Source organism: Lampetra planeri, chromosome 34 (assembly GCF_965212315.1).
Source record: "Lampetra planeri chromosome 34, kcLamPlan1.2.h2, whole genome shotgun sequence".
NCBI lineage: Eukaryota > Metazoa > Chordata > Hyperoartia > Petromyzontiformes > Petromyzontidae > Lampetra > Lampetra planeri.
This window is the reverse complement of record NC_136140.1, coordinates 1,500,484-1,523,493: the sequence shown is the minus strand read 5'-3', so window position 1 is coordinate 1,523,493 and position 23,010 is coordinate 1,500,484. Positions and strand designations below refer to the sequence as shown.

Here is a 23,010-nt window from a genome sequence, read left to right as displayed (position 1 = left end):
CATACATACGACAAATAATGTTCCGCGAGTACTCCCAGCCAAGCGTTACTGTTGTGTTTGCTGCGGTTGTTTCCAGCACTCGAGGCATCATCGGCACTGGCAATTTGTGGACATCGGTGGAGCCCAAGTAATCCTCACAACACAAATGCAACTTGCACTTACGTGGCATCTGAATGCAACTGCATCTCAAGTTGCCGTACAGAATATCCCTTTTTTTCCAGACAGAAAGAGGCAGTCGCGAAGCAAAGAGGGGTGGACGAACGGACGAAAAGTGCGAACGACATATTTACGATCATCTAAAATTGCGATGTTAATGTCGCAATTCTAGCGAACGCTGGAAAATGCATCCCACTTAACTCGGCAAAATAAATATTCTCGCTGAGGTGTACAAGTTAAATCGTCGCTGTCGCGTCTTGTGGGGGGGGGGGGGGGGAGGGAATTAAATAGGGATGACGAAAACGGCAGGGACACTTTTGTTGAGCACGCGTTGAAGGGCCCCGGGTGTTTGCGCGCTTTTTTGCGCGGACGGTCGCGTTGCTTGGGAGAGACGCGGCGGAGGAGGAGGAGGAGGAGGAGTGCGCGTCGCGAAAAGGCGCCGCGCAAATAATGAATCGTGACAGCAATTAAACGGGAACGCGGGCTCTCGGGAAAAAGTGGATGAATGTATTTCAGCAACTTCGCGGTGTTGGTGAATAGTGGTTAATAGGAGGAGTAACTACTTAATTACCGGATCAGAACAGCAGGGGATTGAAGGGCGCGAGCTTGCCGAGCCGGGATCTCACCGCGTGCGCGCGGCTGTTCCCTCCGCTGCGCACGTGCCGCCCGCGACCAAAACACGACGTCGCGTCAGAGTCCAGTCGGTTTGGCCGGGTGAGAGCTCGGAAGAGCAGGATAAGGTCTCATTTTCTTGGTTCTTTCGGTAAAGTCACGTAGAAGGGAAATAATAAAATAATAAAAATTAAACATAATAAAATACAATTCTCACGACGTTTCGGCCACAACGCAAGCAGCCGTCCTCAGGTGAAGAACAGGTCTGTTTATTTATATTATTTTATTATTTCCCTTCCACGTGACTTTACCGAAAGAACCAAGAAGATGAATCCTTGCAGTCACGAAAGCTTAAAATCGAAATTTAAGGTCTCATTGCCAAGAGTGCCACCTGGGTTACCCAAAACGACATAGGCGAAACAGGTGAAATGAAGTAGTGCGCGGATATAAGTCAACATGCAATGTCGTCACGCAGTTACTATTTGCGTTATTGCTGTACTTTAATAATGCTTTAAAAGTAAAGCTGGCACAGCCATGAAAGGTTTTTCGCTCACAGCCGTTGGATGTATATAGCCCATGTAAGAGGTTGACAATTGTAGCATGCCTCTTTGCCGGGTCTGCGTGAAAAGCGCTGCAGCTATCATTTGTATTTTTAAAATTAATGTCTAACTCAGCAGACATGACGTCTCCTTCACGTGTCTTTTCTATCCGTCGTCCAAAATCAAAGTACGTCTTTACACACGCCATCAGACGCACGGCCTTCTGGGAGTGCGTCGTTCCAGCAGCGTTGTTTCAAGACAGGCAAACTCTGGACTGGTTTCGACACGCAGTGACTCATCAGCAGTCAGTCTAGCTTGTATCGATGCTGGTGAACTGCCAATCTTCACGGCAATGACCCTCCCCTTCGGATATGAGGTCCAAGTTTTATAAATAACTTGTTATTAGTTTACTTTTTTTATGCCGGGTGCTCATTGTTAAAGGGCATAATTACGTACGAACGCAACATGCCTCTGCTGTGAAGTGGCCTTGAGAGACCTGTGGCCGCATCAAACAGTGGAAATAACCAACAAATGGAATTTTACACTTATGGTATTACAGTACAAAACAACAATTAACGCCCCTTTGCAACAACTCTTCAAAGAGTTATACTCAAATCCTCATCTTACAGGACATCACATACCAGTGAGCTTGAACAGCGTTTCATGAAGGACATTGAAACGATATGTAATCATTCTTTGGGACTTTCGGTAAAGTCACATAAAACAAAAATGTGTAAAAAAAATACTTTAAAAAATAAATGTGTTCTACGTGACTTTACAGAAAGACCCATATAATATTAATTCCTGCAGTCACAAAAGCTTTAAGTCAAGATATGTAATAAAACGCATTCTATCTGATTTAAGATTGTATATATTGAATATATAGCAAACATCGAATTCGACCGTTGTGCAACGGTCAGCACTGGACTTACAATCCAGAGGTCACCGGTTCGATCTCCCGACGCGGCAGTAAACACAATGGGGAAAGTTTCTTAAATCTCCCACCCCCCCCCCCCCACATCTTCTGTTTCCCTTAGCAGTGTGAAGGGGTCACACTACGGTTTGTCGATCAGCGCTGAGTAGTCGACCAAGTACCCTCTGGAGTAGCTCTCGCGAGCTCGGTGTATGGGAGGGTGCCGGCAGTGGTGAGATGTTAACAACCTCGCCTGGTACGCAGGAGGTCGTGGGTTCGATCCCGAACCTGACGCCTGCTGTATATTTGGAGTTTGCGGTGTCTCTCTCCCCGTGGTCACGTGGATTTTTCTCCGGGTCCTCCGGTTTTTCCCTTCACATTTAGAAACATGCGTTTCGAGTATGTGGCTGTCATCAATGTCCACATGATGATACGCCTCTTTGCTTGTTCGGCTATTATTTGTGGCCAGGTCGCTTCTGGAAAACAGATATATAGCCCAGTGGGCATTACCTGGTAAAAGAACAACTTTTTTTTTATTTAATAGTGGCGTTGGCCAGCAACTCGCAAAGCCCGCCCCTACCCCCTTATACGTTCGCCCGGGCTGCGATGTTGACCACATTATTTCTAAGTGCCTTTGTGCACGGTAATGATAGCAGAGTGCCCAGAGAAAACCAACTCGCATTGTGAGTTGACGCGGCGGCTGCCTGCCTGCTGGACTGTCCTCTTCAGGCCTGGTAGATTATGTCCCCGTAATTCACCAACCTCAGCTCACAACTCACCAGCCTACAAGTGTGGGCCAGCCATAACGTCAACAAAAACAAGCCCAAATCATGAAGTTCAAGTTTATTTTTTTTAAACCAGCCGAAAAGGACTCAAGGGACTGGGAATGTCTCATTTGCAAGTGACCTTAAGAATAATACGAAGAAAACCGCACAGCCCTGCTCACGCCACTTCTGTCGATAAACTCAACAATAATACGAGGAATAAAACGTACTGGGTGTGTAGCCCTTTGATTGAATCATTTCAATTGCCAAGCAATACCGCCACCCTCTCCCCCACACACATCCAGATTACTTTAGGAGGTATTACATTACTAATCCATTTTTCCTGTAATGGGCAACGACCTTACCTTGAGCGGCGCAAAATCTCGGCAAACAAGCATTTAGTCTTACCCCCGTGTTTTTCAATCAAGCCAGCGCGCGCTGCTGGCACCGGCTCAAGCTTCTCGCTGGGGCTCAGCGCACGGAAGCCCGCGCTGGCTTGGGCCTCGAAGCGCACAAAGTAAATCTTTGTGACAGGCCGGGGGTTGGCAAGGTGACTTGTAAGTTACGCTAACTTCCAAATTTTTCGGAGTCGAGGCCCGAGGAGAAACATCAAAGATTATAGCACTCCCCGCCCGCCCGCCCGGCCACCCCGAGCGCACACGGAGAACTTGGTGGCATAGCTGCAGACGAGTTTCCCCACCCGTGCGTGCATTACGTCCGATTTCCCCTCCCTTATTTATAGTTTCGCCATAAGTACCAAAAAATTTAATGGTAAAGGTGCTGCACCGAAACTGCGTACACACGCAACCGCTGGTGGAAGGGCCTCCACTAGACGGACTTCTGGAAACAAACCATCTCTCTCGAGTGGCATTTTTAGTCGGAGTCCCCATACTTTACCCCACCACACGGGACCTGGCGATCGACTTAACTGATGATTAACAGCATGGCAGCAGCAGCATCATCATCATCAAAAGCAGGACCCTGCTGAACACCAGCCATGAAGCTCAGTTGAGGCGTTGTGAGTGTCACGCCCGGGGAGGGTGAAGGTGGACGCGTCGCTCTTGGCACGAGGCTCTGCTCGACGTCAGTGCGGCAAACCCGGCGTGCCCCCTTGCCTGCGTGAGAGGGGCGGCATCTGGCATCGGATGCCCCCCAGCTCACTCGCAGCAGGCACGTGGATTTGCGTGGGGGGGGGGTGTGCAGGGGAGTTGTGGGAAGGCAGCGAGGAGATGTACGGAGCGAGCGTGAGTAAGGTCACCGGGAAGGTATGTGTTTGTGTAAGTCCGCGCACGTAGCGCGTGCACGTAGCGCGCGCACGTAGCGCGTGCACGTAGCGCGCGCACGTAGCGCGCGCACGTAGCGCGTGCACGTAGCGCGCGCACGTAGCGCGCGCACGTAGCGCGTGCACGTAGCGCGTGCACGTAGCGCGTGCGCGCGTTACGCGGGGAGCGAGGGCGGATTGCGCTCCCATTCGGGCCAGCCGAGTTATTTCCCCACTCGTGGCCAACATCAGCGGGGAACTTTTCACAAATACGAAGGAGGCCCCGTGCACCACTCCGAGCCAAAATATCTGGCTCAACTGCGTCAAAGTAAAATTTTAGTTGTTGCTCCACATCGGTCGAATTCTGGCAATTATTCCAATTACCAGGAGGGTGAATTCTCTCCCCTCTGAGTTACAGGCACTCGCCAGCAAAGGTGCGGCCCTGCAATGGCTTGTTAATGCCACCGCTGGAGGAAGGGCTTCCACGAGGGCGAGCCCCTCGAGAGGGCATTTAGGCCTACTCTTCCACGCTGGCTGAATGTCCTGGAAGAGATGGAACTACCCACACTCTTCCCCACCAACAGGCGCCCTGCAGATCGACTGTTGGGTGGAATTATTTCTGTTGATAGGTGGACTGAGGTGGGGGGGTGTGGAGGGTTTCGGGGGGGGGGGGAGATTTATCAGAATCAAAATCTTGATTTAGACTGGAGGAATCCGATGAGCTATGAAGCTCTTTCTCACAGATGTCTAGTAGGTGCGGGTGAAAAAACATTCCACCGTCGTTTAAACTGCCACGCCGGGAAACGGAATCGAACCGGCGACCTTCGGCCTGCGAGGCCAGGGCGCAGCTAAACCATCACAGCTACGGTGGCAGCCTTCCACTGTTTAGTTCAACACCCCCCCCCTCCCCTCCCCCGTCCTCCTTAATTCTTATCAGAGTCGTGTGGCAGCTCAGTGAGGTCTCCTGTTAACTGAATCCGTCGGTTAAAGAAGCCACCCAAACCTCTCAGGAAGGAGCTGGGTTTTTTTTTTGCGTCCAAGAGAAGAGCATCATTCCGGACCCCCGTGAACTGGAAAGTCGTGGCACCCCCTCCTCCCCCTTCCCCGCAAGCTCCAAGGTGGGGTTACCAGTCGACGGCGGTGCCTTAATGTAGAAACTACCCACCGCTGGCAAACAGAACTCTCTCGCTAGATAGCGTTTCACTTTCGTGTCAGCCCTGCAGCGAAAAAAAAACTGGAATGTGCCTAGGAGTTAGAAACTGCATCTGGTGTTTTTCTTCTCTGGGCGACTAATCTACTCAAACAATGGAATGTCTGTGCAGCCTTCCTTTGAAATTAAATACTTTGTTTATTCTTCGCTGAGCTCTGGCTGTGGTCTAACCCTTTCCTAAGCCTCTCTCTCTCCAGCCAGCAGGCCATCTCTCTTTCCCCCAATGCCCCCCCCCACCCACCCTCCATTATTGCTGCCCCACCTCTTCTCTGCGTGTTGTGACGATCACGTGCGCATGTCGACAACGTCTCGTTCCGTGATGCGAGCTCAGTTGGGGGAACAGTGCTGGGTGGTGGGGTCGTGAGGTCGAATCCCAAACCTGCTGTTGGTTCAGTCGTCAGCGTTGATGTTGTTGATCTTGTTGTTGTTGTCTTGTTGGTTCAGTCGTCAGCGTTGATGTTGTTGATCTTGTTGTTGTTGTTGTCGTCACTTTGGTGCGATAGCGAGTCGGCATTCAACCTCCGTCGCCATCGTCATCGTCGCGTCATCGGCGGCATCTTCTTCATCGCCTTCGACAAACTGCAGCGTCAATGTCATCATCATCAGCAAAAACAGCATCAGCAGCAGAAAGAGCAAAGTCAACAGTAGAATCATACTCGTGACCATCATTATCACTGTCATCCTTCCACAGATAAGTTAATTGAGCCGCAACTGCTGAGGCTGCACCAATTTGGATGGACTGGCACCTGCCGGAGCAATGTAGAGTTTCCACTATTTATTTATTTTGATCCGCCAATGGAGATGGAGCAGCGCCCTGCACTCACGCTGGGTATGGGAGGGCACTCTTGACTTTGACTTCACGGCTTCAATTTCTGGGGCATTCAGTTTTCCCCGATGGATCTGTTTCCCCAGATCGGCTATCGCTTTATCTCCGCATCCGTTTTGTCGACACCTCTGCCGCGTGAGCTCGGCTATCTGATGGGAATGCCTTGGCTTATTGCTTCCAACATTACACGCTTTGCAGCAGCCTCGACAGTGAGACCCACTGTGGTGAGATCTGCAGTGGGTCTCACCCGCTCTGGGTCTCACTCACTCTGGGGCTCACTCACTGTGGATGAGACTGTGGGTCTCACCCGCTCTGGGTCTCACTCACTGTGGGTCTCACTCACTGTGGGTCTCACCCAATCTGGGTCTCACTCACTGTGGGTCTCACTCACTGTGGGTCTCACCCAATCTGGGTCTCACTCACTGTGGGTCTCACTCACTGTGGGTCTCACCCAATCTGGGTCTCACCCGCTGTGGATGAGACTGTGGGTCTCACCCGCTCTGAGCCTCACCCACAGTGGGTCTCGGTTCCGCATGCGACAATTGTTAATTTACTTATTTAATTCGGCACGCATTTTTTTTGTACATCTCCCTCGCAGGCAAAAACCCCTCCCACCACTTCGCATTGCCAGCCGGTCATCACGCCTCACCTCTATGGCCAATAACCCCCCCCACTACTTCGCATTGCCAGCCAGTCATCACTCCTCACCTCTATGGCCAAGAACCTCTCGCGGTCCGCGTCACCTGCTTCCAGGGGCCAGACATCTGCAATGTCTATTATTATATTATATTCACGCCCGATTTGCTTCTGTTTCTCGCCGGGCAGATGTCTGTGTTTTCAGCGTTATGGGCCACAGCACCTCACTATTACAGCAACACCCAAAATAACATGTGACATTCGATGTTGTCAATCGTCTTCGTCGGCCACGGCAAATCGACTGCCGGATGGAAGCATGCCTATGCTTGGTCAAGCGTGGGGTTGTTGGGCCATACTTCACCACGCTGGTCGGTGCAGTTTTGCGAAGTGGGCTATTGAGTGCTGGTTCAGATCTCACTTGCCATTGATGTGAGCCGTGGCCGGGAATTGAACTCGCTGATGCTGGAATATGCATTCAGGATGCTGCGCTGTGGACATACCAGCATCAGCATCATTGGTCACTGCTGGATGAAGGCCTCCGGCGAAGCTGCAGCCACATCTCACGATGACGCGATGTAATAATAATCCACCTCACACCTGCTAAGTGTATATACTGTGTATATATTTTATATGCATGGATATACATTCACGTAAACTCTAATCAAATACACATGTATATATGTATACGTAGACACAGACGCAGTGTGTTCCAGCTTCATACTTGTGCCGATTGTAGCCAGCCCTGCGGCCTTTCACTATCGCGCAGCCCCTTTGCGTAGGGACGTCTGCACCAGGATTGATTTAAGCGCTCCGTCTCCTCCGTAGACGTCACCTCGCTTGCGTCCCGACGTTCCTCGGCTACTGCCGCTCCGTTCTTATTCTTGACCGTGAGCCACCATCCCCTGCTTGGCGACGTGTCCTGGACCAAACCGAGAGGAATACATACGTTATTTATTTGTGTTGACCACTCAGGGGTGCTTCATAATGTCCATGAGCATTCAGCAAGCATCCGATTTAACGCGGTTGACTGCGTACGGTGCCAAAGAAGTTCAACATACAAGTACATACATCCTAGATACGAATCTGAAGAGCCACTTGTGATTAAAGCGGCTTCTCGTGTGTAGAGAGTTGAGGGTCTTAGCCCAGTCACCAATGGCAATAAACCGTTTGTATACATTTGGTTATTCCATTATCTTGAGCAAGCTCCGGGATCGAACATTGTACATCAACGTAGTCGGGGTCAATTTCAGCGGAAAAAAAAATGTTAACGCCAATTTATTATCTTTCTTGGGATTTTCTTTGGAGTAGTATGTACATTCCGAGCGACTATGTACATTACAGGTTAACTACGTAAGTTGGTGACCACCGTTCCTAACCACCTCACCACTTGAACGCATCTTCTTGGTTCTTTCGGTAAAGTCACGTAGAAGGGAAATAATGAAATAATAAAAATAAAACATTATAAAATAATTCTCACGACGTTTCGGCCACAACGCAAGCAGCCGTCCTCAGGTGTGTCGGGGAGACAGCGCAATCACTATATGGTTGAACCAGAACAGCCGACGCCGTCGTGTGAAGAGACTGAAGATCGAGGATCGGAGAAGACCACTTCTTTCCCGGGTTGAACAGCCACGCTCCCCCTTTGGGCTCGGCTTATTTTCCTTGGTCACGCCCCCTTCTCGATCCTTCTCGAAGAGTCTGGGTCCACATCACGTGGCCCGCTCACCCTTTTCCGGCGCCCCCCGTGCCCCCTCGTCCGGTCACGTGCCCTCGCGGGATCACCCAGACTGCCATGTCCTGACCCGACCTCTGTGACATCCGGAATATGCCCTCTAGTGAGCCTTTGTGTATAGTACACCCACTGTCGCCATATAACGGCCCATTAATGTCGTTACATATGTAATAGTTTAAAGCAGTGTTTTTCATTGCAAGGCCCGTGGGCCACTTGCAGCCCCTGGTGGTCGTTAGTGCCCCCCTCCCCCCGACAATACACAACATGTGACAACAACCCCCATCAGCATCATCGTGCTGCTGTCACAAACCCAACAATGGTTTCTGAAATGTGTGGTGGCCCTCACGCTGATGATATCTTATCGGCGAAATTAGCCCCTCCATCTGAAAATTAGTGAAGGACGCTGGTTTAAAGCGTCTTTATGGTAACACAAGTGGCATCACTCGGTGTCACGTGACATCACTGTTGGCAGGAAAAGCACAGAAGTGAGGTCATGCTGTATTACGTCATTCCCAAAACAAACAAAATTCGGATCACCTGAAATGTAGATGTTTTTCAAATTGATTCAAATACAAGGACAATCGCCACTACATCGCAATATTTGGCACTTGGCAAGCATTGCTTGAGAACCTAAACAAGTGCCATCGAGCATCGGATAAGAGAGGCAACTTGAAATGTCTCTAGAAAGAGTTGTCTTGCTGACCACCAAATTTTTGGAATGGTCTCATTCCCAATGTTAATATTGCAATGTTGCCTTCTTCAGCCGCATGTGTTCGAGCCATGCTGCAGAATTACCTCTGACACAATTGCTATGAATACTATAAATAAACGATAGTATCTCTTATCCTTTATAATGGTTTATTTCGTGTTTCAGGGCAATTTATTATTTTTACTGTTTGCAGTAAATTCAGACGTGAGTTTAGTTTAAAAATTGTTGTTGTTTTTTTCACTCTTGTTAGTTTGCACATTCCCACTCTGCAATGCATTGTGACTGCCGCCACTACCGGCGATGTTGGGCTGTCCTAAATGGGTCTCTATGCAACTCTATGAATGTCGTTGGGTCTCTATGTAGTTGCAATGTTCTGGAACTGCTACCACTACCAACGATGTTGGGCTATGGTCTGTGGGTCTCTATGTAACTCTATGGGTCTCTATGTAACTCTTTGGGTCTCTATGCAACTCTATGAATATATTTGGGTTTCTAGGTAGCTGCAATGTCCTGTAACTGCCACCACAGCCAGACGATGTTGGGCTGTGGTCGTCCTTGTTTGTATCAGAGCTGCTGAGCTCAATGGCCCTCATCAGCTGAAATAATCAAGTCTGGGTTTCCTTGTCTTCCCGGACTCTTCCCTGAGGCCATGTGAATTCTGAAACAACATTTTTTCACCTGGCCACGACATGCCCCCCTCTCTCCCCCACTGTTAACACAAGTGGAATATAATTGGTGATAAACAGATGAAATGAAAATAAATTGTAAGCACAACAAGTCTTTTTTTTTGTACCATTATTCGCAGCATTATTTCCACCGAGCTAATTTGCTTTACTGAGTAAGCCACCAAATATTTTCAGGGATTAAACAAATATAAAAAAAGAAAGTTGGCATATTGCGCCGCAGAGTTTACATGCTGCCTCTGTTTACCTGCATTCACTGCAAGTCTCGCTAATGACAATCCCTGGCATATAATCAATACCCATTGTTACAGCTTCCACTGCCCGCTTTTTCGGTCTGATGTGGCTATGACATAAATTGATTTTTAATTTTTACAGGGAATTTTTTGGGTCTTTCTTTTATCCCCATCATTCATTGTTGCCAAAAATGAAATGAAGGATATTTACGGGTGTGTGAATATTTTAGGGCACATTTCAAATATCTCAATCTCTTAAAATATATATTTTTTAAATGTAGAGCGGTGCAATATTGTACCTTAATTATGAATAGGTCATAGCGTTATCGCTGGCGTATCTCTACGGGAGAAGATGGAGCCATGCTGTCATTTGATGTGGGTCTTTGTGAGTGTGCTGAGGGCGTGGGATTTATACATCGGACTCAGTGTGGCATTATGACTATGCAGTGTAGTACATTTCACCCGACCTAGAAAGAAAAAAAGAAATATATCCCTAACTTGGGAGTCTTAAAATGCAGAGATTCTAATGCAATCTCTTGCAATATCTCTCTGTTTCATGCTGTCTATTCCACCCAATCTCTCTACATTAAAAAACCCCAACTATTATTTTTTAACACCATAGAAGACCCCCCCCCCCGCCGCCGCCCCACGCCCTCTCTTCTCCAACACAGAAATAAAAATGAGCAATAAAAGCGGCAAGGTGTGTTTCAGACTCTCCGCGTGTCACGATTGTGTGTCCACCCTTGATTGATCAAAGCCGGCGCCCAAGTGACTGTTTAAAGCTTCTAGCCGCCACGTGCCCCGTTAAAGGCCCTGAGTCGAAAGAGCCATTCCTGTGAAGGCCTATCTTTATTAATTTTTTCCCTCGATTAATAATTCATTTCATAATAAATTCCTCTCCCAGTGATGTTCCTTCCAGATTATTATCAGACCTGGCGGTGTAATGAGTTGCACGGAATGGAGAGATAATGAGATGGCTAAAGTACCTGGGGGTTGATGGTGGCTGTCTGCAATGTTCCAAGCCTCCCCCTACCACCACCCCCCCCTTACGCAGCCGCCACAGCACTCCAACCCCCCCTCCTACCCTTTCCAAAAACGTGCGCGCAAAAACACCCTACCTCGTATCACATCTTGGCATTATTGTACCGAATGCCTCGTTGCCGTTTGGCTGAGCGCGCCGCTCGTCCGCACACATCCCCGCCGAGGTGAGATAGCGCGCACGCAGCCGACAGCAGAGCTCTCCCCTCCCTCTTGTTTCGTTGCAGCCGACACCGGCCTCGGGGTCTGAGCGAGGTGCAGGGGAAGGAGAGGGAGGAGAGGGCAGAGAGAGGAGGAGGAGGAGAGAGAGGGAGAGGCTGCACTTTCTTGGAAACCGGAATTCCCATCCCTCATAGCGCACCATCTGTCTCGGTGCGATCAGGGTAAGTCTCCTTGAATTAAGACTCGTGTCTGTGATCACCACAAGGGCGGTGACTGAGAAGGCAGAGGCTGACCTTTTCAAGTGGCCTACCAGCCGTGTGTTATCATAGATAAATATCTGGCGTGAACATATATATTTTTTTGGTATTTACTTAATGGCTGCATGGGAAAATGAAATGGAAAAAAGTCAATATGAATGACTTTAATAGACCGACGACATACATTCACAAGCAAAGGCCAGTCATATATATTGTAGCACTTTCAAACACACATAGGTGTATGTTAAATGTGTCTTGACGTTATTTTAAATTAATTGCTACTTATGAAATGTGCGAACGATATCTCTATGCCATATTAATAAAAATGTATTGTCCTTTTAAATGTCGTTAATAATGATTCAGAACAAATTACGCTTAATTATGCTTGTTTAAAAAAATGTTATGAATCACTGATTTTGGATAAATAATTATCAAATATTTGATTAAAGGCTCTTTGTTTTATTGTCATTCAGCTTTAATGGATTAAAATATCAAACTATGATTTAACAATTACCACAATTATACCGCCCTGATATTACTACGCCTAGCTAATGATTTATATTGAACAACCTTTGCCAAAACGTGGCTTTGAATTTTAACATTTTAAGGAATGCTTCCAGCAAATGTTCACTCTTAATATTAACTCATGTTAATTAACGCATGTTAATTATGTTAATTAACTTATGTTAATATTAACTTAACATTTACTTATTTCCAGTCGGATATCGTGAATCATTTTACAAGCAGTCTATATTTGGCATGGCACAGGAAGCTGAAATGACATTGGGTGTGATCCCATACACATGTTTATTCGATTATGTATCTTACACACAAGTTTAACCGGACAGACCGTTTGTGGAAATTATCGTTGAGTAATTAACCCCCCCCCAAAAAAAATCGAACGCACTCCAGCTTTTGAAAATGAAATAAGCAGCTTGCAGTTCGCACGCGTGTGTGTGTGCGTCTTTATTTTGCGTGTGTGGTTGGGGCCGGGGAGCGGTGGTGTAGTGGTTACGGCCCTGTGCTACAACCCCGGCAAACTGGGTTCGATTCCCGTTCATAGCCAACATCAGTGACGATTATCTGAAGCGGTCCGGTGCCTCCCCTAAGTTGACTCAGCCTCAAATGAGTACCCGGTACGGTGTGTAGTAAACGTCGCCACTCTGGAGACAAAGGTGGCTGGGCGTGGTGCTTGCCACCCACCACTTAGTGTGCCGTGCCGGCCTTTATAGGTGCTGCTCGCTTACAGCACTTGCCCCAACAGTCTGTTACAGGCTGTACGGGGGATCTTTGTCTTGGGTTGGGGCTGAGCTGGGCGCCAGTCAGCATGGGTGCTGCTCAGGATTTGCGCTCTTTCACTCACTGCCAGTCCCTTTTATATGTCACTGCGTGTGTGCGTGCGTGTGTGCGGCGTGTGTGTGTGTGTGTGCGCGCGCGTGTGCGTTTTTCTGCGTGTCCGCATGCATATAGTGCACGCGGACGTGTGGAGGGGTGGCACTGTGATTGTTCGCGCACTGCGCAACGGCCCTGACGACCTGGGTTCGATTCACATCCGTGACTCAACACTCGTAGCAATTGCTATTTTTTATACCCGAGCTGCTACCCGTCTTAGGTTGGCTCGGCCTTGAATGATTAGCTCGGTGTGGTTAGCGTCAGCATTGGGGAGACAAAGTTGGACGAGACAGGTGTGGATGCTGGTCTCGCCCCTCCATACAAGATGTGCCACGGTGACCTTCAATAGGTGCTCGCTAACATCACTTTATTGAGCAGTTTGTTAGGTTAAGCGGTAAATGATGGACTTTGCAGTGTGGTGCACGTGAGGATGCCGTGCACGTGCGCGTGGGTGCATACACGTTGACACGCATGGTAACTTGTAGATTGTACACATTGTGTCATTACTGTAAATTAAGCTCGTATAATTTTTTTTTTACGATTACAGATGGGCAGATTATTTCCTGGGAATGTCCGTCCTCGTGCTAATTGATCTATTGTCGAATCCCCGTTTCCACGCTCGTGGTTTTTTTTCTTTCAAATTTGCTGAAATTTACATCTTAACGCCCGTTGCGCGCGATCCCACACATTTCCACCGCTTAAATGACAGCCTTTTGGTAAGGTCATTGGTGACGGAGACAGCGGAACCCCTTTATTCACGCGAGAATAAAGGGGTTCGGAAAATGAAAGGTGTGACATTGACAACTGCCCTCTTAATCAAGATCGCGCATCGTTCAACATTGGCTCTCTCTCTCGCCTGCGCGCGCGTGCGTGCGTGTGCACGCTCCGGCTGAGCGTAGCCAACGGATCGTCTCGACACAAGGAGAACGTAAAGCGACGTCGAGCGATCTACGTCTCTGGCCGTCGCCGACCAAAGAGGTGGAAAAGAGGGGTGGGGGGTAAGGGAAATGAGGATTTGAACATCAAACTTCCACGCGGCCGCGTCAAGTGGACAATGAATGCGAGCATGTGTGCAAGCTTGATGTGCCCCGATGGTTTGAGAGTGAAAATAATTGTTGGCAACTGCGTCACTGATTTGAAAACGATTCTCCGTAATGCACTCTCGGCGAGAGAGAAAATCACGGGACGATAGCAGATTTATTTCGGCGGTAATTAAGCACTGTAGACACGCGTTGAATTAAGTTCCAGTTTTCTCCAAAGTGATGGAGCGGTCATATCTCGTGAGCCATCGCATCACAGACATCACAGCTGTGAGCTCATCGCTTGGTGAATTGGCCCCAAGGTCAACATTACTGTGGGCAGTTTTGCAACAACAAAAAACCTTCATTATCTGTCCTTCCTGTGCATTAGTGTTTGTTTATTTCTAATGTGCTAAACACACTTTTGTTTGGATTCCTGTGAATTTTCACAAATTAGTGCCGTTGAGTAACATAGAATGTGTCTGCACAATACCGAAGTAGCTTAAAAATCCTTGAGGCTCTTGTTACAATACGTGGCCTTAATTACATATATACATATTTAAAGTGATGGTTATATCAGTTGAATGAAAGTCAATTGGGGAAGGATGACTTCTGAAATCAGCCGGTCGGATTTTAGGACAAATTAAATCAATTCTGATCATTAGATTTGCCAATAATTTTTAAATTGAATTCCGGCTAGACGAAGCATTTTCTAAAGCTCAATTTATCCGCACATCTCTGCGACATATATTGTTTAAGCTAACAAAATTAGTATCTTATTTTTATGTTAAAAGTACAAAAAAGCTTTAAGTTTAGCTATAGTGTATTAACTGCTGATTGGAGCAAAAACCCCAAACATCGATGTGAATCATGCGGCAGATCTACCATTACTGTAAAACAATATAACGCTCACAAAATGTACAATTATAAATATAAAATATCAACGCCGTTCAAACTTTCACTTGCGGTGCCGTCTCTTCATCCAACAGTTGTTACACGCACAGCGCAAGACGTACGTAACATCTGCGTGTATAACGATACATTTCCACGCAAAGCATGTGCTCATGTTTAATGCATATCGGGTGGACACTTCCCCGTCTAATTGTTGTTCCATGTGCGGTGACGTTTGCGTGTAATGAACGTTCGTGCGTAGTACACAACTTGACGTCTGTCCGGTATGTGCAGCAGCAGCAGCGTGTCACATACGCCGTCACGTGCGTGGCACATCATCCTAATCGCGAAGCCAATGATAGGAAGATGTATGACCACACCGCTGCACCTCTTGCATTAATTCACATCCCGTTGCATCGTAAGAGCCCGCCCCGACAACATCTGTAATACGCAATTAAACGGTCGCGTTTGTCGTGAGGCTACAGGAAACAATTCGGCCTGGACATTGTCAGGGCACACGCAGGCTAACAAGTTTGCGACGAGCGAATGAGTTGTAATTATAGCAATTAAATAAAAACATAGTGAATCGAAACAGCACTTTAAACGAGTTCATTTGTGGGTAGAGGGATAGATATTGTCGTGTACCCAAAGCCGACTCGGCCTCCTTAGCTGTGTGTGTGTACCTGGTGTGGTGTGTCAACAGCAGCAACAAAGTGTTGCGCGCGTGGTTCTGGCCACACCATCACCTCCCCCAGTGCACCGTGCCAGCCCCGTAATCGGTGCATGTTCGCAGCCCTTGCCCCAACAGTCTGTGCAGGTGGGGGTAGGGGGTGGCTTTGTCTTTTGCCGATGCCCGGCCTCCCCTCCATCCATCTCCGTGCCACCGATCGCTCTTCAGAGCCGCGCGGCCATCGCGTTCGCACCTCGCCCGGCAGCGGCGCGGCCCTTCTCTCGCGTCTCCCTCTCCTCCCGCTCGCTCTCCCGTCTCTCTCCCCCTCTTGTTTTTCCTCTCCGCTCGCCGTTCACGCCTGAGCGGATAAGCCGCACAGACAGGTACTTTACGGCACTAATAGCAGCCTAAACATCGCGCCGCCGCCGCCGCTGCTTCCTCCCCTATTTACAAAGTCGTCCCAGAGGAAGGACTTGGGGAGGAGGAGGAGGGGGGGGTGTAAAATAAGCAAGCTCCGTAGCACTAAGTGGTAGTTGCCATAACCAATCCGTGTAAGGCGCCCGTGAAGACATGTCTCTGTGGAGTCGCTGTCACGCGCGTGGCCGCCGTGCTGCGGCGTCTGCAAGCTTCGTCTTACGCAGCGAGCGTCCACGCAGAGGGGTGGTGGCACCCACTGGCCAAGAGCATCGTGACTGTCAAAGCCGCCGACACCTCCGAGCAGTGGCCAACACCGGGACAGAACGGCCGTGCGCTCTGGTTGTGTTGTAGATTGGTAACCCCATAACACGCGAAAACAACAACTGAAGATCTGGCATTATTTAGCTTTGTTCTTTTTTGTTGCGTGGTGCTAAGCAATGCACCTGCTCACGTATTTGTGTTCTTGTTTCGTTGGCGTGCGTGTGTTTTACCTGTGATGTGTGGCACACAGTTTGTCGATCGTAAAACATTGTTGTGATTAAGGCCGCAGTTATTGGCGTGCAGGAATGCGCAGTTCTCGCTTTGACATGTGAGCGCATTCTTGCTGTGCGCGTGTCTTTAATGTGTTTAGAACTTCGAAAGGTTTAAAATTATTTTTTATTTTCGATATTTACATCTTTTTATACTGTGTTTATTTGCATTTTCCGGATATGCCTTTGAGGGGGAGAACAAATGCGCTATCTTAAAGGTCTTCCACTTGAAAAAAAAATCGCTATCAATCAACTAAGTCCACAGACACGTTGATTCGTTGACTGTGTAATCTCTTGACTTCGTGGTATCTCTGTGTTTAGTCTTCTGGATAGGTGATGCACGCAGTGTAGAGGTTCTTTTATTGTGGGAACAATGATACATTAGTGACGAGGAATGTGTTCGGCAGGTGTATTACCGCGTAGAAACCATGCCGTCGCTAATGCAGTCCACGTGAATATGCGTAGAGAGCGTGTAGATACATGGGAGATATTGTTTAAAATAGCGGAGTTGATTTAAATATGACATTTTATATTTCATAGGGCAATATTATAATATGCATTCATTTATTTCCAAAAAAAATTTTGACAAGCATTTTATTCCCGTATTTTAAAAAAGTAACTTACGACAAATAGTCATTTGACAAATTTAATTGCACAAATTTTAGACCCGCTTGCATCGTGCGCTCTGAGTGCGAAAGTGTGCATTAATTATAAACGCGGCGACCTATATCGTTGAAGATTTTTACAGTCAAGTGCATAGTGGATTTTTCCAGGGCCGATACAAGGCACTTGACTGAGGTCAGTCTGATACAGTGAATATAAATACTGATAATCTTATGATTCGTATGCGTGCATGCGGCTTGGCGTGCAATGTTTTTTTCTTTTAGCGATGCAGCACCTTGATATTGCCCGAGGTTCATAAAAGGACGTTGGGTGTAAATTCTAAAATCGCGAGCTCGTGTTTGTTTGTTGCACGTGGAGAGGTTATTGGCCGTGGGTTAACCTCCTTTGCTCACAACTGTCGCCATAAGCTTGACATAGAGATTTCGTACAACCAGGTGGTCGAAAACGTAACGCTAATCGACTGCACCATTTCTGATCATGACCTGCTCACATTCGACGTCACCCTTACTCCGAACACTTAGCTCCTATGGAAAGTCGATTTATTGTCTGGAACAATGAATCCCTCGCTGCAGTTGCGACTGCTGCTGCTGCTGCTTCTGCTGCAATCGATCGGCCCCCGCTTGTTAACATCTCATCTTCTAGGTCGCGTGATCGGGATGTTGAATAATTACAACCGCACGGTGTCGGCCACCCTTGACCACCTTGCACCACCCGGGTTGATGGTGTCGTTGGGACATTCTCGTCCCCGGTGTAACGATCGTACCCCAGTTTCACGGTCGCCTTCAGCCTCCGAAGGCTGTGGTGTACCGTCAGAAGCCCAAATGGAGGTCCGCTGGTCGTACCGACCAAGCTGCGGTCTACAAACTCCACCTCTGGGTTTAACGGATGCTCTTCGAAGTGCCCACGTGTCTTTGTATTCCTCGATTATTCAGACAAAGAAGCGTTGGCCACGTGGTCTTTCTCCCAGTTATCGAGCAGTGAGCTCTTCAGCTCCCTCCTTCGTTTCTCTCGGTTGAAAATATCCGATCCAATCTTTTCTCCACGCTGTCTGAATTCGACGTGGCGGAGTTTCCCGGTACGTTATTGGGCTCCCATTTGGCAACATGTTCACATGTCTCATCATTTGGAATTGCTGCGTTGGTCGCCAGCTCGAAGCCAGTCATCCATTCGCTCGCTCGATCCGATTCCTATCGCATATCAACTTCACACCGTTATGTCCAGCTGTCACAATTATCTCCGACCATTCACGTCTGATTTCACAATTGCCTCCTGTTTATTCTCTTAAAAAAAACACTCAATCCAAACCCCCAGATTATTGAGCAACATTCGACAAATCTTAAATTTCTTTCTAAGGTCCTGGAGCGTGTGCTTGCAAAACAATTGTAGTGCCAGTTGTCTTTCAGTGGGGTTTTAGTGCCCCTTCGGTCGGGTTTCCTGGTTGCGCATCGCACGGAAACTGCCCTGGGTCAAGGTCACGCATCATTTTCCCATCGCTGCTGACTGTGGCGCCATCGTCCACACTCGTTCCCTCTTCACTGGCCTCCTGTGAAGTTCAGAGTAGAGTTTAATAATCTCCTCGTCTGTATGGCTCTCAAAGGTGGAAGGTATTTCATTTGAACCTATCTACGTGACTTTACCGAAAGACCCAAAGAAAGCTTTAAGTCAAGAGGTAACAACCAAGTTATCCTCGCAGATGTCCCTCGCCCCCGTATGCGTGGCCATCACCGAAGGCTTCGTACTCCGACGGCCGGTGGTGGTCGCTGTGCGTCTCCTCCTGCTCCGCACGCCACGTGCCGTGCCCTCTGCTGCCACCGCCCCCCCCCCCCCCCCCCCGGCTGTGATGCGCACCAGGTGCCTAGCGTCGTTCGTATATTCGGAGACAACGGCCGTGTTTGGAACTCGCCCCAAGATGTACTCGTTCTCTTTCTCTCCCTATCTCTCTCGCATCCGTGTCTCTAAATTGTCTTTAACACTGCTCCCTATTTCCTCCCACTGGCCGACGATCTATTTATTTAAGTGCTGTGATGTACAGCGTCTTGAGTACCTTCTAGAAAGGTGGTTTAGTAATGCAACGGAGTATTATTGTTGGAAGTTTCTACCGAGGAGGGCTTGCGCGCACCGCCTCTCGTGTTGTTTTCGCTGCTTAACGGGTAAGCGGTGTGGGGGGCGGGAGCAGAATTTGGGGCCAATTGGACATCGATGGCCGTGCGGCCAAATTAGCTCGCAGAGGCGCCCATCGTCCCCGAGACGACGCTTCGCCTTCAAAGCGAACCACACACCGCCGTCGGACGCTGTGACGGCACCTGTAGAACAGGATGTGCTCGGATGTCTTCATTTCAGGAAATGGAGATTTGCTTTTTTGTGTTTAAGACTCTCATTTCATTCTCCCGTTTTTTTTTTTACAAATAAAAGTCAAGTGACTTGATTTGTAACTCGAAGCGAAATTATCCTAAATGTCAGTGTCTGTCTGTCTGTGCACGTCGTGCTGGCCACCCTCGTGTGTCATAGGTGCTCGCTAACAGCCCTTGCTCCCCCACATTCTCGTCAGATTATATGGGGGGGGGGGGTCTTTGTTTTTGTCGTTGCCTATCATGTATGTGTGTCTTTGTCTACACATTCACCTGCCATGTGTTTGCTGACAGCCCCGACGCTCCACACGGCTAAATAGGTCAGCTCTGTCTCCATATCATTACGGGCAAGTCCATGTGCGTGGAGTTCACATTCATGAGCATTCATTCACACGCAGGCACGCATGGCAGGCGATGCACACAGACGCACGAACGATGCACTCTTCTCACACCGTCGTTTAACGAGTGAACGCATTCGCAGACTTAACTCGACGCGAAACGCAGGACACAATTGGCGAATCTCCTGCGCGCAAAATGGGAAGCCATTTAGACGGCGAGCCAAATTATCTGCAAACGATATTAGGGGACTGCGCACACCATTATTGACGGCAGTTTATAAAGTCTCAACGCCACAATGTGCCATCGATCACATCCTCCAGGATGCGTCCAGAAACGTACACTTTGTTTAATGTAGCACCGACGTCTGCGAATCGGTGTGCGTCACGCGTGTATTAAACGACTCCTGCTCGCGGGGTAAATGTGCCAACCTTGGCTTTTGAAAGACACGCGCAAGAAGACGGCTGCCCACCCAAAATAAAACCAGCGTCAGCCGTTCGCCACTTTTATTATTCAAACGCGCGCCGTCTCGCTTATTTTTCAGTCAACGGCACCGATGTGCAGGCATCCTCGGTAACGCGCTGCGCACATGCCCAGTGTCCCGCGGAGAGCCGCCGCAGTGGCATCGCCACGTCGGTGCTGGCACGGCTGGCGAGTGTCGACGGATCGCTGATTGTCGGCAGGAGCTCAGAGCCATTCCTCTGGGCAAGGTACACACGCGCACGCACGCGCACGCTCACTCGCGTGCGTGCGTGCGTGTGTGCAATAAGAGGTGGCTATTGAAGGGGACGCATTTACACTCATTGGAAATGCTCGCTGCACTTTTTTTTTGCTCTCTGCACGCAACAGCCTTAATGGAAAATTAATGTTGGAAATGGCTTCTGGTGTCCCCAGACGACGGAGCTTTTGGATTTAGTTGGTTTAGATAATTAAAGGGAAATAACACTTAACGTTGTTTTAAAATTAAATCCGACTCGTAAGAATTAATGTACACTAATTGTGTATTTTGCTATGCTGTCATTTGGCGTTTTGGACAAGCGTGGAGATACTAAAAAAAGCGTCTGGCGTATCGCTCCAGCGTTGACGATCGTGCTTCTTGTGTTCAGCTCTGGGATTGTGTGTTCTCATTCAATTGTTTACGGTATACGTGTGTGTGTGTGCACGTGTGTGTGTGTGCACGTGTGTGTGTCTTTGTCTTTGTGTGGGGAGTGGATGCCACAACGGTTACCGCACTGCGCTCCTAACCCGGCGAACCGAGCTCGATTCCCGCTCACGACCAACACCAGTGACGAGTATCTGAAGCGGTCCTAGGCCTAGCCTAGGTTGACTCAGCCTCAAATGGGTACCAGTGTGTAAACATCAGCACTGGGGAGACAAAGGCACTGCGTTAAACTCAACGATTTTATTCTACTAGGCAAAGTCTGCTGAGCCTTGAGCTCTTTTGCAGAGGCGACCTGGCCACGCATGATAGCGCACCAAAGTGGCTGATGTCATCAATACACGTGGGGATTTATAGTAGCAGCCAAATAATCTCAAAGCATGTTTCTAAATCTAGAGGAGGGCAAAAGCGAAGGAACCCCCAGAGAAAAATCCATGCCACCACGGTGAGAGAGAGAGAGACACACACACGGACTCTACAACAACAACTATACAACAGGCACTGCCCGGGTCCGGGATCGAACCCACGACACCCCTCCCATGTACGACACAAGGGAGATGGAACATCTCCTCGCCACCACGTGTATAGGCCTTTACAGGTGCTCGCGACCAGCACTTGCACTTGCCCCAACAGTCTATTGAGGCTATAGGGGGAAGAGGGGGGTGGGGTCTTTGTCTATGTTGTGTATGTGTCGGCACGTGAATGTGGGGAGCGGTAGTGTCGTGGTTAGCGCTACGCTGCGCTCCGAACCCGGCGACCCGAGTTCGATTCCCGCTCACGACCAACACCAGTGACGATTATCTCAACCGGTCGTGGGCATCCCCTAGGTCGACTCAGCCTCAAAATCAGTACCTGCTGCGGTGTGTAAACATCGCCACTAGGGAGACTAAGGCGGCCGGGCGTGGTGCTGGTCACCCACCCCCTCGTGCGTCGTGCCGGCCTTCATCGGTGCTACCCACTAACAGCACTTGTCCCGCGACAGTCCGGTGAGGCTATACGGGTGACATTTGTCTTTGTGCGTTAGTCCCACGTTGTCTCTCCTCCTACATTGGGGAGGGAGAGACGGGGTCCCTCCCACAGCGTCGCGAGCCCCGGGGAGCGAGGCTCTCGCGGGGAACGACAAAAAGGGGGCTTCGGGAGATAAATTTGAATGCGAAAAGCTGAGATGTGTTTACAGAGATTTACAATGCGAAGGGCACTTTTAAATTGAGTGCTCTCTGGCGAGCTCTGCGTGTTGTTCCCCCCCCCTACCTTTGAAAACCTCCACGGGACAGCCACTGACAACATAAACACATCATGACATGGTACATCTCACAACAAATAAGCACACTGTTATGGCTACAAATACTTCAGTTATGGATCCCTCCCACCCCTTTGACATGCAAGCAGCATGACTAATGGTCTGTTTAGACTTGGAGCTGAGTTTGGTCAGAAAAAAAGAGAAAAAATCCGCTTCATTTTCCTGGGAAAGTGACAACCCCTAACCTGATGTTGAGCGCGCAAGGCGAGCGGGGGGGGGTGATGGTGGTGGTGTATACACCACCCCAGACTTGGGTCCGCTTGTGTTTGTGCCTTTGCGTTGTGGCACGCTGAGACGACTCGCTAGCCGTGGCGGGGGGCGGCAGTGCCATCACGCGTGCGTGTGGCTCTCTCGTCCTCCTCCCTCCGCCCGCGTCTCCTTGCGCGCCCAGTCACTGCGTGAGACCCAGGGCGTTGCCTTGGGTCTTGGGAGTTGCGCGAGTCTGATACGAGCGCGAGAGTGAGGAAACGAGGAAGAAAAATCACCCACACGCATGGATTAAAAAATTATTGAACTTAACTGTTTTATTTGACCAGGTAAGGTCCGCTGGGCTTGATAGATTTTTTTTATCAGAAGCGACCTGGCTTGTCACG

The 23,010-nt window shown here is 48.9% G+C and overlaps 1 protein-coding gene and 1 long non-coding RNA gene across 8 annotated transcripts in view; one reads left to right on the top strand and one right to left on the bottom strand.

Moving 5' to 3' along the window:
- The window catches only part of LOC144730017 (forkhead box protein P1-like), a 401,316-nt gene that overhangs the window by 80,956 nt on the left and 297,350 nt on the right, over window positions 1–23,010 (top strand). For 6 of the 7 annotated variants that reach the window (XM_078610470.1, XM_078610471.1, XM_078610467.1 and 3 more), the window contains exon 3: window positions 11,540–11,695. The exons of the other annotated variant lie outside the window; for it this stretch is intronic. The gene's annotated coding sequence lies outside the window, so the exon portion shown is untranslated. The remainder of the gene's footprint in view (window positions 1–11,539; window positions 11,696–23,010) is intronic. 7 annotated transcript variants of the gene reach the window in all.
- On the bottom strand, window positions 5,714–8,564 carry LOC144729969 (uncharacterized). Its single transcript, XR_013587768.1, has 3 exons — window positions 8,302–8,564; window positions 7,750–7,836; window positions 5,714–6,034 (listed from the first exon to the last, which is right to left on the bottom strand). It is a non-coding gene; the product is annotated as an uncharacterized LOC144729969 (long non-coding RNA).